This window comes from Bubalus kerabau, chromosome 5, assembly GCF_029407905.1.
Source record: "Bubalus kerabau isolate K-KA32 ecotype Philippines breed swamp buffalo chromosome 5, PCC_UOA_SB_1v2, whole genome shotgun sequence".
Taxonomy (NCBI): domain Eukaryota; kingdom Metazoa; phylum Chordata; class Mammalia; order Artiodactyla; family Bovidae; genus Bubalus; species Bubalus kerabau.
Genome location: NC_073628.1, coordinates 9,513,979 through 9,527,586, shown reverse-complemented (window position 1 = coordinate 9,527,586; position 13,608 = coordinate 9,513,979). Strand labels below are relative to the sequence as shown.

The 13,608-nt window shown below is 39.9% G+C and overlaps 1 pseudogene; it reads left to right on the top strand.

Moving 5' to 3' along the window:
- Window positions 1-10,869: 10,869 nt before the first annotated feature.
- LOC129653609 (transmembrane protein 216-like) lies at window positions 10,870-12,634 on the top strand (annotated as a pseudogene).
- The last annotated feature ends 974 nt before the right edge of the window (window positions 12,635-13,608 follow it).

Sequence of the window (13,608 nt, the reverse complement as noted above, 5' to 3'; positions counted from 1 at the left end):
AGATATTTATGATACAAAGAAGAGGAGTGGTCTCAGGCATTTGGAAAGGTGATTGGAGGCTGGGAAAATGTGAGGTAATTCATTTCTATGCAGGCCTGTGTTTAGGGTCAGTGGGCTCAACTAGTTTTGGGCAGGTGTATTGGGCAGGGCTTGCCCAAGTCACTTCAGTCATTTCCAACTCTGTGTGACTCTATGGACTGCAGCCTTCCAGGCTCCTCTATCCATGGGATTCTCCAGGCAAGAATACTGGAGTGGGTTGCCATGCCCTCCTCTAGGGGATCTTCCTAACCCAGGGATCGAACCCTTGAGTCTCTTCAGTCTCCTGCATTGGTAGGTGGATTCTTTGCTGCTAGCATCACCTGGGAAGCCAGGTGAGTATTGGATAGGAGCTGACTCCAAATTTTTGGAAAACAACTTGAGCTCCCATTACTATGGTGATTCATACATCAGAAGTATGTGGTTAGAAGTCTGATGATAAATTACATACGGTTCATGAAGCTGGGAGGGTTTGTAGTTAGAGACAAGGGGAAAAAATAACTAAAGTAGGCTTAACTAGTAAGGGCAGGTTACAAGTATAGGGTTTGCTAAGAAACGGTTCCCTTATCTTCTACTCTGTAAGACATGTTCAATGAGTTCTGTTAAGTGCCAGCTTCCATTAATCCTATGGAGCATGGTTTCACAATTTCTCCCTCTTCATCTTCTCTCTGTCTTGTTACCAACTGTATGTATTTCTCTGCTTCCTGTTCACTTCCATCATCCTATTTTTTATTTTTGCCTTTAAAATTTCTTTCTTTAAATAAGGAAAAGTATTTATTTGTGCCTTTTTCTGTTATTTACTACAATACTGGTTGCAAAGTTAACAAAAGAAATGCTAACTGAATAAATGAATTACAGGATGAATGAACTGATAGTAATTTCTTGAGAGCTCAAATTTCATTACAGTGACCCTTCTAGGTAGCCCTATAGGGGTACAGCACAAGTCATAAACATGTTTGATCTGCTGCAAAGTACATTCATTTTTAAGACTGTAATGCTTACATGAGGCAAAACTTGGAGGTCACTACCCAAAAACTAGCATATGCCAGCCTGCACTAAGGTAAATATCAAAACTCTAACTGCTTAGTGTTAAATTAACCAAGGGTTCATAGAGGTCCCTCAAAAGTAAAAAAAAAAAAAAAAAAAGTGTGTGAGGAATATGTGAAACAATCATTTTTAGATGAATGAAATGACAGAAATCACAATCAGTACAAACTAATAACTAAACAATAGTGGAATCAGTTCAGTTCAGTCTCTCAGTTGTGTCCGACTCTTTGTGACCCCATGGACTGCAGCACACCAGGCCTCCCTGTGCATCACCAACTCCTGGAGTTTACTTAAACTCATGTCCATTGAGTTGGTGACGCCATCTAACCATCTCGTCCTCTGTCATCCCCTTCTCCTGCCTTCAATCTTTCCCAGCATCAGGGTCTTTTCCAATGAGTCAGTTCTTTGCATCAGATGCCCAAAGTACTGGAGTTTCAGCTTCAGCATCAGTCCTTCCAATACATATTCAGGACTGATTGGAAGGAATATTCATCGGAAGAAAGAAAAAGATAACTTTCATGAAATGGACACATTCCTAGAAAGACAAAATTTACCAAAACTGACATGAAGAAGGAATAGAAAATCTAAATAAGACCATAAAGGTTAAAGATCTTGAGTTAGTAATTTTAAAACTCAAGTTCAAGCTCAAGCTCATTTAGCTTCACTGGTGAACTCTACCAAATATTTCAAAGGAATTAACATGAATCCTTCACAAACTCTTTTAGAAAATAGATGAGAAATGAGCAATAGGAGAGGACTTCACACTAACAAAGAGCATGTATACCTTTTCACTTTGTTGATTATTTCATTTGCTTTTTAGAAGTTTTCGAGTTTGATGTAGTCCCACTTTTCTATCTTTGGTCTTGTTGCCTGTGATGTTCATGCCAAATCCTAGAAACCTTGTCAACAATAATGTCAAAGAAGGTTTTCCCTATCTTTTTCTTTTCTTTTTTTACTTACAATGTTGTATTGGTTTTGCCATACAACAACATGAATCCATCACCGGTGACATGCGTTCCCCATCCTGAAACCCCCGCCCACCTCCCACCCCGTACCATCCCTCTGGGTCATCCCAGTGCACCAGCCCCAAGCATTCTGTATCCTGCATCAAACCTGGACTGGCGATTCATTTCTTATATGATATTATACACGTTTTAATGCCATTCTCCCAAATCATCCCACCCTCGCCCTCTCTCACAGAGTCCAAAAGACTGTTCTATACATCTGTGTCTCTTTTGCTGTCTCGCATACAAGGTTACCATTACCATCTTTCTAAGTTCCATATATATGTGTTAGTATACTGTATTGGTATTTTCTTTCTGGCTTACTTCACTCTGTATAATAGGCTCCAGTTTCACCAACCTCATTAGAACTGGTTCAAATGTATTCTTTGTAATGGCTGAGTACTACTCCATCATGTATATGTACCACAGCTTTCTTATCCATTCGTCTGCTGATGGACATCTAGGTTGCTTCCATGTCCTGGCTATTATAAACAGTGCTGCGATGAACATTGGAGTACACGTGTCTCTTTCACTTCTGGTTTCCTCAGTGTGTATGCCCAGCAGCGGGATTGCTGGGTCATAAGGCAGTTCTATTTCCAGTTTTTTAAAGAATCTCCACACTGTTCTCCATAGTGGCTGTACTAGTTTGCATTCCCACCAACAGTGTAAGAGGGTTCCCTTTTCTCCACACCCTCTCCAGCATTTATTGCTTGTAGACTTTTGGATTGCAGCCATTCTGACTGGGTGAAATGGTACCTCATTGTGGTTTTGATTTGCATTTCTCTGATACTGAGTGATGTTGAGCATCTTTTCATGTGTTTGTTAGCCATCTGTATGTCTTCTTTGGAGAAATGTCTATTTGGTTCTTTGACCCATTTTTTGATTGGGTTGTTTATTTTCCTGGAATTGAGCTTCAGGAGTTGCTTGTGTATTTTTGAGATTAGTTGTTTGTCAGTTGCTTCATTTGCTATTATTTTCTCCCATTCTGAAGGCTGTCTTTTCACCTTGCTTATAGTTTCCTTTGTTGTGCAGAAGCTTTTAATTTTAATTAGGTCCCATTTGTTTATTTTTGCTTTTATTTCCAATATTCTGGGAGGTGGGTCATAGAGGATCCTGCTGTGATGTATGTCAGAGAGTGTTTTGCCTATGTTCTCCTCTAGGAGTTTTATAGTTTCTGGTCTTATGTTTAGATCTTTAATCCATTTTGAGTTTATTTTTGTGTATGGTGTTAGAAAGTGTCCTAGTTTCATTCTTTTACAAGTGGTTGACCAGTTTTCCCAGCACCACTTGTTAAAGAGATTGTCTTTTCTCCATTGTATATTCTTGCCTCCTTTGTCAAAGATAAGGTGTCCATAGGTGTGTGGATTTATCTCTGGGCTTTCTATTTTATTCCATTGGTCTATATTTCTGTCTTTGTGCCAGTACCATACTGTCTTGATGACTGTGGCTTTGTAGTAGAGTCTGAAGTCAGGCAGGTTGATTCCTCCAGTTCCATTCTTCTTTCTCATGATTGCTTTGGCTATTGGAGGTTTTTTGTATTTCCATACAAATTGTGAAATTATTTGTTCTAGCTCTGTGAAAAATACCATTGGTAGCTTGATAGGGATTGCATTGAATCTATAAATTGCTTTGGGTGGTATACGCATTTTCACTATATTGATTCTTCTGATCCATGAATATGGTATATTTTCTCCATCTATTAGTGTCCTCTTTTCTTTCACCAGTGTTTTATAGTTTTCTATATATAGGTCTTTAGTTTCTTTAGGTAGATAATTCCTAAGTATTTTATTATTTTCGTTGCAATGGTGAATGGAATTGTTTCCTTAATTTCTCTTTCTACTTTCTCATTATTAGTGTATAGGAATGCAAGGGATTTCTGTGTGTTGATTTTATATCCTGCAACTTTACTATATTCCTTGATTAACTCTAGTAATTTTCTGGTGGAATCTCTAGGGTATTCTATGTAGAGGATCATGTCATCTGCAAATAGTGAGCATTTTACTTTTTTTCCAATTTGGATTCCTTTTATTTCTTTTTCTGCTCTGATTGCTGTGGCCAAAACTTCCAAAACTATGTTGAATAGTACTTGTGAAAGTGGGCACCCTTGTCTTGTTCCTGACTTTAGGGGAAATGATTTCAGTGTTTCACCATTGAGGATAATGTTTGCTGTGGGTTTGTCATATATAGCTTTGATTATGTTGAGGTATGTTCCTTCTATTCCTGCTTTCTGGAGAGTTTTTATCATAAATGATGTTGAATTTTGTCAAAGGCTTTCTCTGCATCTATTGAGATAATCATATGGCTTTTATTTTTCAATTTGTTAATATGGTGTATTACATTGATTGATTTGCGGGTATTGAAGAATCCTTGCATCCCTGGGATAAAGCCCACTTGGTCATGGTGTATGATCTTTTTAATGTGTTGTTGGATTCTGATTGCTAGAATTTTGTTAAGGATTTTTGCATCTATGTTCATCAGTGATATTGGCCTGTAGTTGTCTTTTTTTGTGGCATCTTTGTCAGGTTTTGGTATTAGGGTGATGGTGGCCTCATAGCATGAGTTTGGAAGTTTACCTTCCTCTGCAATTTTCTGGAAGAGTTTGAATAGGATAGGTGTTAGTTCTTCTCTAAATTTTTGGTAGAATTCAGCTGTGAAGCCTTCTGGACCTGGGCTTTTGTTTGCTGCAAGATTTCTGATTACAGTTTCAATTTCCGTGCTTGTGATGGGTCTGTTAAGATTTTGTATTTCTTCCTGGTCCAGTTTTGGAAAGTTATACTTTTCTAAGAATTTGTCCATTTCTTCCATGTTGTCCATTTTATTGGCATATAATTGCTGGTAGTAGTCTCTTATGATCCTTTGTATTTCTGTGTTGTCTGTTGTGATCTCTCCATTTTCATTTCTAATTTTATTGATTTGATTTTTCTCCCTTTGTTTCTTGATGAGTCTGGCTAATGATTTGTCAATTTTATTTATCCTTTCAAAGAACCGGCTTTTGGCTTTGTTGATTTTTGCTATGGTCTCTTTTGTTTCTTTTGCATTTATTTATGCCCTAATTTTTAATATTTCTTTCCTGGGATTCTTTATTTCTTCCTTTTCTAGTTGCTTTAGATGTAGACCTAGGTTATTTATTTGACTTATTTCTTGTTTCTTGAGGTATGCCTGTATTGCTATGAACTTTCCCCTTAGCACTGTTTTTACAGTTTCCCACAGGTTTCGGATTGTTGTGTTTTCATTTTCATTCGTTTCTATGCAAATTTTGATTTCTTTTTTATTTCTTCTGTGATTTGTTGGTTATTCAGCCTCCATATGTTGGCATTTTTAATAGTTTTTCTCCTGTAATTGAGATCTAATCTTACTGCATTGTGGTCAGAAAAGATGCTTGGAATGATTTCAAATTTTTTTTAATTTACCAAGGCTAGATTTATGGCTCAGGATGTGATCTATCCTGGAGAAGGTTCCGTGTATGCTTGAGAAAAAGGTGAAATTCATTGTTTGGGGGTGAAATGTCCTATAGATATCAATTAGGTCTAACTGGTCTATTGTATCATTTAAAGTTTGTGTTTCCTTGTTAATTTTCTGTTTAGTTGATCTATCCATAGGTGTGAGTGGGGTATTAAAGTCTCCCACTATTATTGTGTTACTGTTAATTTCCCCTTTCATACTTGTTAGCATTTGTCTTACATATTGCAGTTCTTCTATGTTGGGTGCATATATATTTATAATTGTTATATCTTCTTCTTGGATTGATCCTTTGATCATTATATAGTGTCCTTCTTTGTCTCTTTTCACAGCTTTTGTTTTAAAGTCTATTTTATCTGATATGAGTATTGCTACTCCTGCTTTCTTTTGGTCTCTATTTGCATGGAATATCTTTTTCCAGCCCTTCACTTTCAGTCTGTATGTGTCCCCTGTTTTGAGGTGGATCTCTTGTAGACAACATATATAAGGGTCTTGTTTTTGTATCCATTCAGCCAGTCTTTGTCTTTTGGTTGGGGCATTCAACCCATTCATGTTTAAGGTAATTGTTGATAAGTATGATCCCATTGCCATTTACTTTATTGTTTGGGGTTCGAGTTTATACACCCTTTCTATGTTTCCTGTCTAGAGAAGATCCTTTAGCATTTGTTGGAGAGCTGATTTGGAGGTGCTGAGTTCTCTCAGCTTTTGCTTGTCTGTAAAGCTTTTGATTTCTCCTTCATATTTTAATGAGGTCCTTGCTGGGTACAGTAATCTGGGCTGTAGGTTATTTTCCTTCATCACCTTAAGTGTGTCTTGCCATTCCCTCCTGGCTTGAAGAGTTTCTATTGAAAGATCAGCTGTTATCCTTATGGGAATCCCCTTGTGTGTTATTTTTTGTTTTTCCCTTGCTGTTTTTAATATTTGTTCTTTGTGTTTGATCTTTGTTAATTTGATTAATATGTGTCTTGGGGTGTTTTGCCTTGGGTTTATCCTGTTTGGGACTCTCTGGGTTTCTTGGACTTGGGTGATTATTTCCTTCCCCACTTTAGGGAAGTTTTCAACTATTATCTCCTCAAGTATTTTCTCATGGTCTTTCTTTTTGTCTTCTTCTTCTGGGACTCCTATGATTCGAATGTTGGGGTGTTTAATATTGTCCTGAAGGTCTCTGAGATTGTCCTCATTTCTTTTAATTCGTTTTTCTTTTTTCCTCTCTGATTCATTTATTTCTACCATTCTATCTCCTACTTCACTAATCCTATCTTCTGCCTCCGTTATTTTACTATTTGTTGCCTCCAGAGTGTTTTTGATCTCATTTATTGCATTATTCATTATATACTGATTCTTTTTTATTTCTTCTAGGTCCTTGTTAAACCTTCCTTTCATCTTCTCAATCCTTGTCTCTAGGCTATTTATCTGTGATTCCATTTTGATTTCAAGGTTTTGGATCATTTTCACTATCATTATTCGGAATTCTTTATCAGGTAGATTCCTTATCTCTTCCTCTTTTGTTTGGTTTGGGGGACATTTATCCTGTTCCTTTGCATGCTGGGTATTTCTCTGCCTCTTCATCTTGTTTATATTGCTGAGTTTGGGGTGGCCTTTCTGTATTCTGGCAGTTTGTGGAGTTCTCTTTATTGTGGAGTTTCCTTGCTGTGGGTGGGGTTGTATGGGTGGCTTGTCAAGGTTTCTTGGTTAGGGAAACTTGTGTCGGTGTTTTGGTGGGTGGAGCTAGATTTCTTCTCTCTGGAGTGCAATGAAGTGTACAGTAATGTGTTATGAGATGTCAGTGGGTTTGGAGTAACTTTGGGCAGCCTGTATGTTGAAGCTCAGGGCTGTGTTCCTGTGTTGCTGGAGAACTTGCATGGTATGTCTTGCTCTGGAACTTGTTGGCCCTTGGGTGGTGCTTGGCTTCAGTGTAGGTATGGAGGTGTTTAATGAGCTCTTGTCGATTAATGTTCCCTGGAGTCAGTTCTCAGGATTTGGACTTAAGCCTCCTGCTTCTGGTTTTCAGTCTTATTTTTACAGTAGTCTCAAGACTTCTCCTTCTATATAGCACCATTGATAAAACATCAAGGTTAAAGATTAAAAGTTTCTCCACAGTGAGTGACACCCAGAGAGGTTCACAGAGTTACATGGAGAAGAGAAGAGGGAGGAGGGTGTTAGAGGTGACCTGAATGAGATGGGGTGGAATCAAAAGAGGAGAGAGCAAGCTAGCCAATAATCACTTCCTTATGTGTGCTCCACAGTCTGGACCACTCAGAGATGTTCACAGAGTTATACAGAGAAGAGAAGAGGGAGGAAGGAGACAGAGGTGGCCAGGAGGATAAAAGGGGGGAATCAAAAGGAGAGAGACAGATCCTTACAGTAATCAGTTCCCTAAGTGTTCTCCACCATTTGGAACACACAGAGATTCACAGAATTGGGTAGAGAAGAGAAAGGGGGGAGCAGGGGACAGAGGCGACCTGGTGGAGAAAAAGGAGAGTCCAAAGGGGGAGAGAGCAGTCAAGCCAGTAATCTTGCTTCCAAGTAAAAATGGGTACTGAAGATTGGGTTCTTAAAGGTACAAAATTGATAACAAATACCAAAAAGCAAAGATTAAAACTCTAGAGTAGAGGTTGAATTTTCAAAAATACAATATTAAAGAAAAGAAGAAAAAAAAGTCACAAAAATCATAAAATATATATATATATGAAGTTTGCTTTAAAAAATAGGGTATTTTTTTTTGCAAAGTAATAGTAGGTTATAAAAGTGAAAATTAAAGGAGTAATAGAGGACTTAAAATTTTAAAAAAATTAAAAAAAAAAGAATGGTCGTAAAAATAGTAAAATATATCTAGGATTTTCTCTGCTGTCTTTGTCGGCAGTGTGGGATCAGTTCATTTTAGGATAGTTCCTTGGTCTGGCTTATATTTCTCAAGATCTATAAGCCCCTTCCTATGTAGTCGGGACTAACTACAGGGTTTTAATCTATTGCATCTGTCACTGCCAAGGTGGTTTCCTCTGTTTTAGCTTCTTTTGTTTGCTGGTCTCTTCAGTGTCTGATTTCCACCCTGACACAAGGGGGCAGTGGTGGACATTTTTTTTAGGCTCACTTGTTCAGTCGCGCTGTGGGGAGGGAGGGACACTGCAAACAAATAACACTGGCATGTGCTCTCTGTATCTCAGCCACACTGGGCCTGCCCCCACTCACGGCGCGTGTGCCATCCCTGCCCACACTGCTCAGGCTCTAGGTTGCTCCACCGGGAACCGTCCAAGGCCGGCCCTGGGCTGCATGCACCTCCCAGGTCTAAGCCGCTCAGGTTCAGGCACTCAGGTAGTCCTCAGAGGCGCAGACTTGATTGGGCCTGCGTTTTGTGCCCTTCCCAGGTCTGAGCAGCTCAGGTGATGAGGTGTTTGGCGAGCCCGGTTGCTGCAACTTATCACCTCCCCCATCCCTGCAGCTTGGTTTTCTGTGTGTACAATCGGCGCACCTTCGCAGGCTGATGTCCAGGACAAGAAGTCTTAGTTAGGAAAGAAGCCTGCTTGCAGTTTGGTAGATAATGTCTCTCTGAGGCTGTGATTGCCCCCTTCCGGCTCTGGCTGCCTGTCACTGGAGGGGGATGGTCTGCAGCTGGCGATGGCACCCCACTCCAGTACTCTTGCCTGGAAAATCCCATGGACAGAGGAGCCTGGTAGGCTGCAGTCCATGGGGTCGCTGAGGGTCAGACACGACTGAGCGACTTCACTTTCACTTTTCACTTTCATGCATTGGAGAAGGAAATGTCAACCCACTCCAGTGTTCTTGCCTGGAGAATCCCAGGGACGGGGGAGCCTGGTGGGCTGCAGTCTATGGGGTCGCACAGAGTCGGACACGACTGAAGTGAAGTCAGACATGGACAGCAGCAGTTCTGTTCAGTCTTTTGTTCTGTGCACGGGCCTGGCGGTGTTTTAGGTTAGGGCTTTGCGCATGGTAGCTATCCCGCGGTCTGGTTTGCTAGCCCAAGTTAGTTCGCTCAGACTGCCCTCGGGGCATTCAGGCCTGGTCCTTACTCTAAGCAATGCAGCTGGTGCCTCCCTGTCCAGCCCCCACTTGCTAGTGGTGGGTGCAGGCATCTGCGCTGCTTCTCTGCTGAGGGAGTTACCATTGGGCTTGTAATCTGTGGGTTTTAATTATTTATTTATATTTCCTCCCTGTTATGTTGCCCTCTGTGCTTCCATGGCTTGCCACAGACTCGGCAGTGAGAGTGTTTCCTGGTGGTTTGAAGATTCTCTCTTTTTAAGACTCCCTTCCTGGGATGGAGCTCCGTCCCTACCTCTTTTGTCTCTTTTTTATTTTTTCCTACCTTCTTTCGAAGACAATGGGCTGCTTTTCTGGGTGCCTGATGTCCTCTGCTGGCATTCAGAAGTTGTTTTGTGGAATTCACTCAGTGTTTAAATGTTCTTTTGATGAATTTGTGGGGGAGAAAGTGGTCTCCCCGTCCTATTCTTCCACCATCTTAGGACCACCCCACTTCCCTATCTTTTTCTTCTTAAGATTTTTAGAGTCCCAAGTCTGTGTTTAAGTCTTGCTTAAGATGCAATGTTATTTGTGCATAACAAAGAAGTAAATCCTGCCATTGGGACAATGTGTATAAGCATATAGACATTATGATACCTGAAATAATCTGATTACTGAAGGACAAATACAGCATAATTCTACTTATACAAGGTTTTAAAATAGTCAAATTCATAAAAGAAGAGAGTACAATGAAAGGTAGTTGTCAGGAGCTAAAGGGATAGGGCAAGTTGAAAATTATTTTCCAATGAGTATAAAGTTTTTAAATCAAGATGATATATATATATATATATATATATATATATATAGTTAGTTAGTTAGCAACATTGTATTGTGCATTTTATGGTATGTTAAAGGGATGGATCTTATGTTGTGTTCATTTAAAAAGATTACAAAAGAACAGAAGGGAATTTCTGGAGATAGTATGGTTCGTTCCTTAGTGTAGTGATGGTATTGTAAGTGTATGCATATGTACAATCTCCACAAGATGTACAATTATGGAGTGTATCAACTATAACCCCTAATTAGGAGAAAATATAAAGAACCTACAAAAATTCTCATCCTAAATGGTGAAAAACTGATTTCTTCACCATAAATCCAGGAAAAATATAATGATGTCAACTATCACCATGTATATTCAACAATATATTCAAAGTTTTAGTGAGGGTAACTAAGGGAAGGAAAATAAATACAAGATATATATATATATATTGGAAAATAAAAAATACAACTGTCTTTATCTGTAGATGACATAATTTTGTATGTAGAAATTCCCAAGGATCCACTAAATATCCATCAGAAGTAACAAATGAGTTTACCAACTTTGAAGAATACTAAATAAATTGTAAAACTCAGTTGTATTTCTCTACACTAGCAATGTGTGTGCTATGCTTAGTTGCTCAGTCATGTCCAACTCTTTGTGACTCCATAGACTGTAGCCTGCCAGGCTCCTCTGTCCATGGGGATTCTCCAGGCAAGAATGCTGGAGTGGGTTGCCATGCCCCCCTCCAAGGGATCTTCCCAATCCAGGGATCAAACCCAGGCCTCCCACATTGCAGACAGATTATTTACCATCTGACCCACACTAGCAATAGACAATCCAAAAACAATCTTATAAAAATCTATTTAAAAGAGTAACACAGAGAACAAAATACACAGAAAAAATTAATAGATGAAGTCTGAAGATGGTACCATGAGGTGAGATTGTGGAGGTAAATGATTGCCCTCCACCCTCCTGGGAATCCTGTCCTTTCTGAATGGATGGTATTGTGCTACCTATTTCCTGCCAGAACTCTTTGTATTTCTGTATAAAGATCTCCTGCTCCCATTTCCAACAGCCAACCTAGTACCGGATGTGATGATGCTCTTCCTGTATCTTGGAACTGAAGTAATTCGACTACTTTTTGGTATAAAGGGAAGTCTCTGCCAATGCAAGATGCCACATGGTATTAATGTGGTCTTGACCTTCTTGTCCACCATGGTGGCCTCCTATTACCTGCTGCTGCAGACCTCTGTGATCCTCCTGGAAGCATCATGAACAGCATCTTGCTCTTCTTCTGTAGCTCAGAGCTGCTGCTTAAGGTGCTAACCCTGGTCACTTCCTCCAGTATGGACAGGACGCAAAGTACAAAAATTTCAGCCAGCAGCCCTCACATGCTGAGACCACACATACATTTGGTACTTCAGCCTCACCAGTGAGAAGTGGCAGGCCATGTTAGAAAAAGTTTCAGCTTTTCCTTGGCACAGACACCTGGGGAACAAACCCAGCATAAGGCCACTGGGCACCATCCTCTCAACCAGGACCATCAGCCCAGGAGACTCTTCTACACTCCAGAATAGAGAGGGGCAAGGCTATAGCCTTCCTGGCCCCTCCAGGAACAAATTCCCTTCTGACCCCAGGTTTTTCTCTTTGATCATCGTGGCCAGAGCATCTTGGGTAGACCATGCAGGCTCCCTGAGCTTCCAGCAGGACCTGAGCCACACGCTCCCCATGTGTGCTATGCCCCACATGTCCTGCAGGAGCATGGGGTGTCTCAGGAGGGTGTGCTCCCAGAGTGATACAAAAGCTGCTCATCCCATTTCTATGACTGAGCTCCAGAACTTTTTAAGTGACTCATAGTGTTAGTCTTCTACTCTCATCATGAAGCAAACATTGTTTTATAATATGTATTTTCTGTTAACAAATTAATAGGAGTGTAAGAATTGTCAACTATAAACCAAAAATAGTGTTCTGAGAAAATAAAGATCCCTAATATATAAATGGAAAGATAGCTCTCAGTCTTGTATCAGAAAGCTTAGTGTTGTCAATAAAGCAATGCTTCTCAAGTTGATCTATAGCTTCAACACAATTTCTATCCAAATCTCAGCTGAATTTTTGGGGCAGAAAATTACTTTAATTGTCAATTATATCACTAATTGTCAATTTGTAATATCTTTGTTATTAATATTAATATGGATTCAAGGGCACATATTAGCCAAAACAATATTGGAAAAGAAAAACTTAGAGGACTTCCACTTTTCAATTTCAAGGATTACTGCAAAGCTATAGTACAGTGTTGAGAGGAGCAACCCCATGTCCAAGGAGCAGTGGCTGTGTGGGTGTCTGGGGAGGCCTTAACAATAGCTGTGAAAAGAAGAGAAGTGAAAAGCAAAGGAGAAAAGGAAAGATATAAGCAATCTCCATCTGAATGCAGAGTTCCAAAGAATAGCAAGAAGAGATTAAAAAAAAGCCTTCCTCAGTGATCAGTGCAAAGAAATAGAGGAAAACAACAGAATGGGAAAGACTAGAGATCTTTTCAAGAAAATTAGAGATACCAAGGGAACATTTCATGCAAAGATGGGCTCGATAAAGGACAGAAATGGTATGGACCTAACAGAAGCAGAAGATATTAAGACGAGGTGGCAAGAATACACAAAGGAACTGTACAAAAAGATCTTCACAATCCAGATAATCAGGATGGTGTGATCACGCACCTAGAGCCAGATATCCTGGAATGTGAAGTCAAGTGGGCCTTATAAAGCATCACTACGAACAAAGCTAGTGGAGGTGATGGAATTCCAGTTGAACTATTTCAAATGCTAAAAGATGATGCTGTGAAAGTGCTGCACTCAATATGCCAGCAAATTTGGAAAACTCAGCAGTGGCCACAGGACCGGAAAAGGCCAGTTTTCATTCCAATCCCAAAGAAAGGCAATGCCAAAGAATGCTCCAACTACCGCACACTTGCACTCATCTCACACACTAGTAAAGTAATGTTCGAAATTTCCCAAGCCAGGCTTCAGCAATACGTGAACCGTGAACTTTCAGATGTTCAACCTCGATTTAGAAAAGGCAGAGGAACCAGAGATTAAATTGCCAACATCTCCTGGATCATGGAAAAAAAACAAGAGAGTCCAGAAAAACATCTATTTCTGCTTGATTGACTATGCCAAAGCCTCTGACTGTGTGGATCACAATAAATTGTGGAAAATTCTGAAAGAGATGGGAATACCAGACCATCTGACCTGCCTCTTGAGAAACATGTATGCA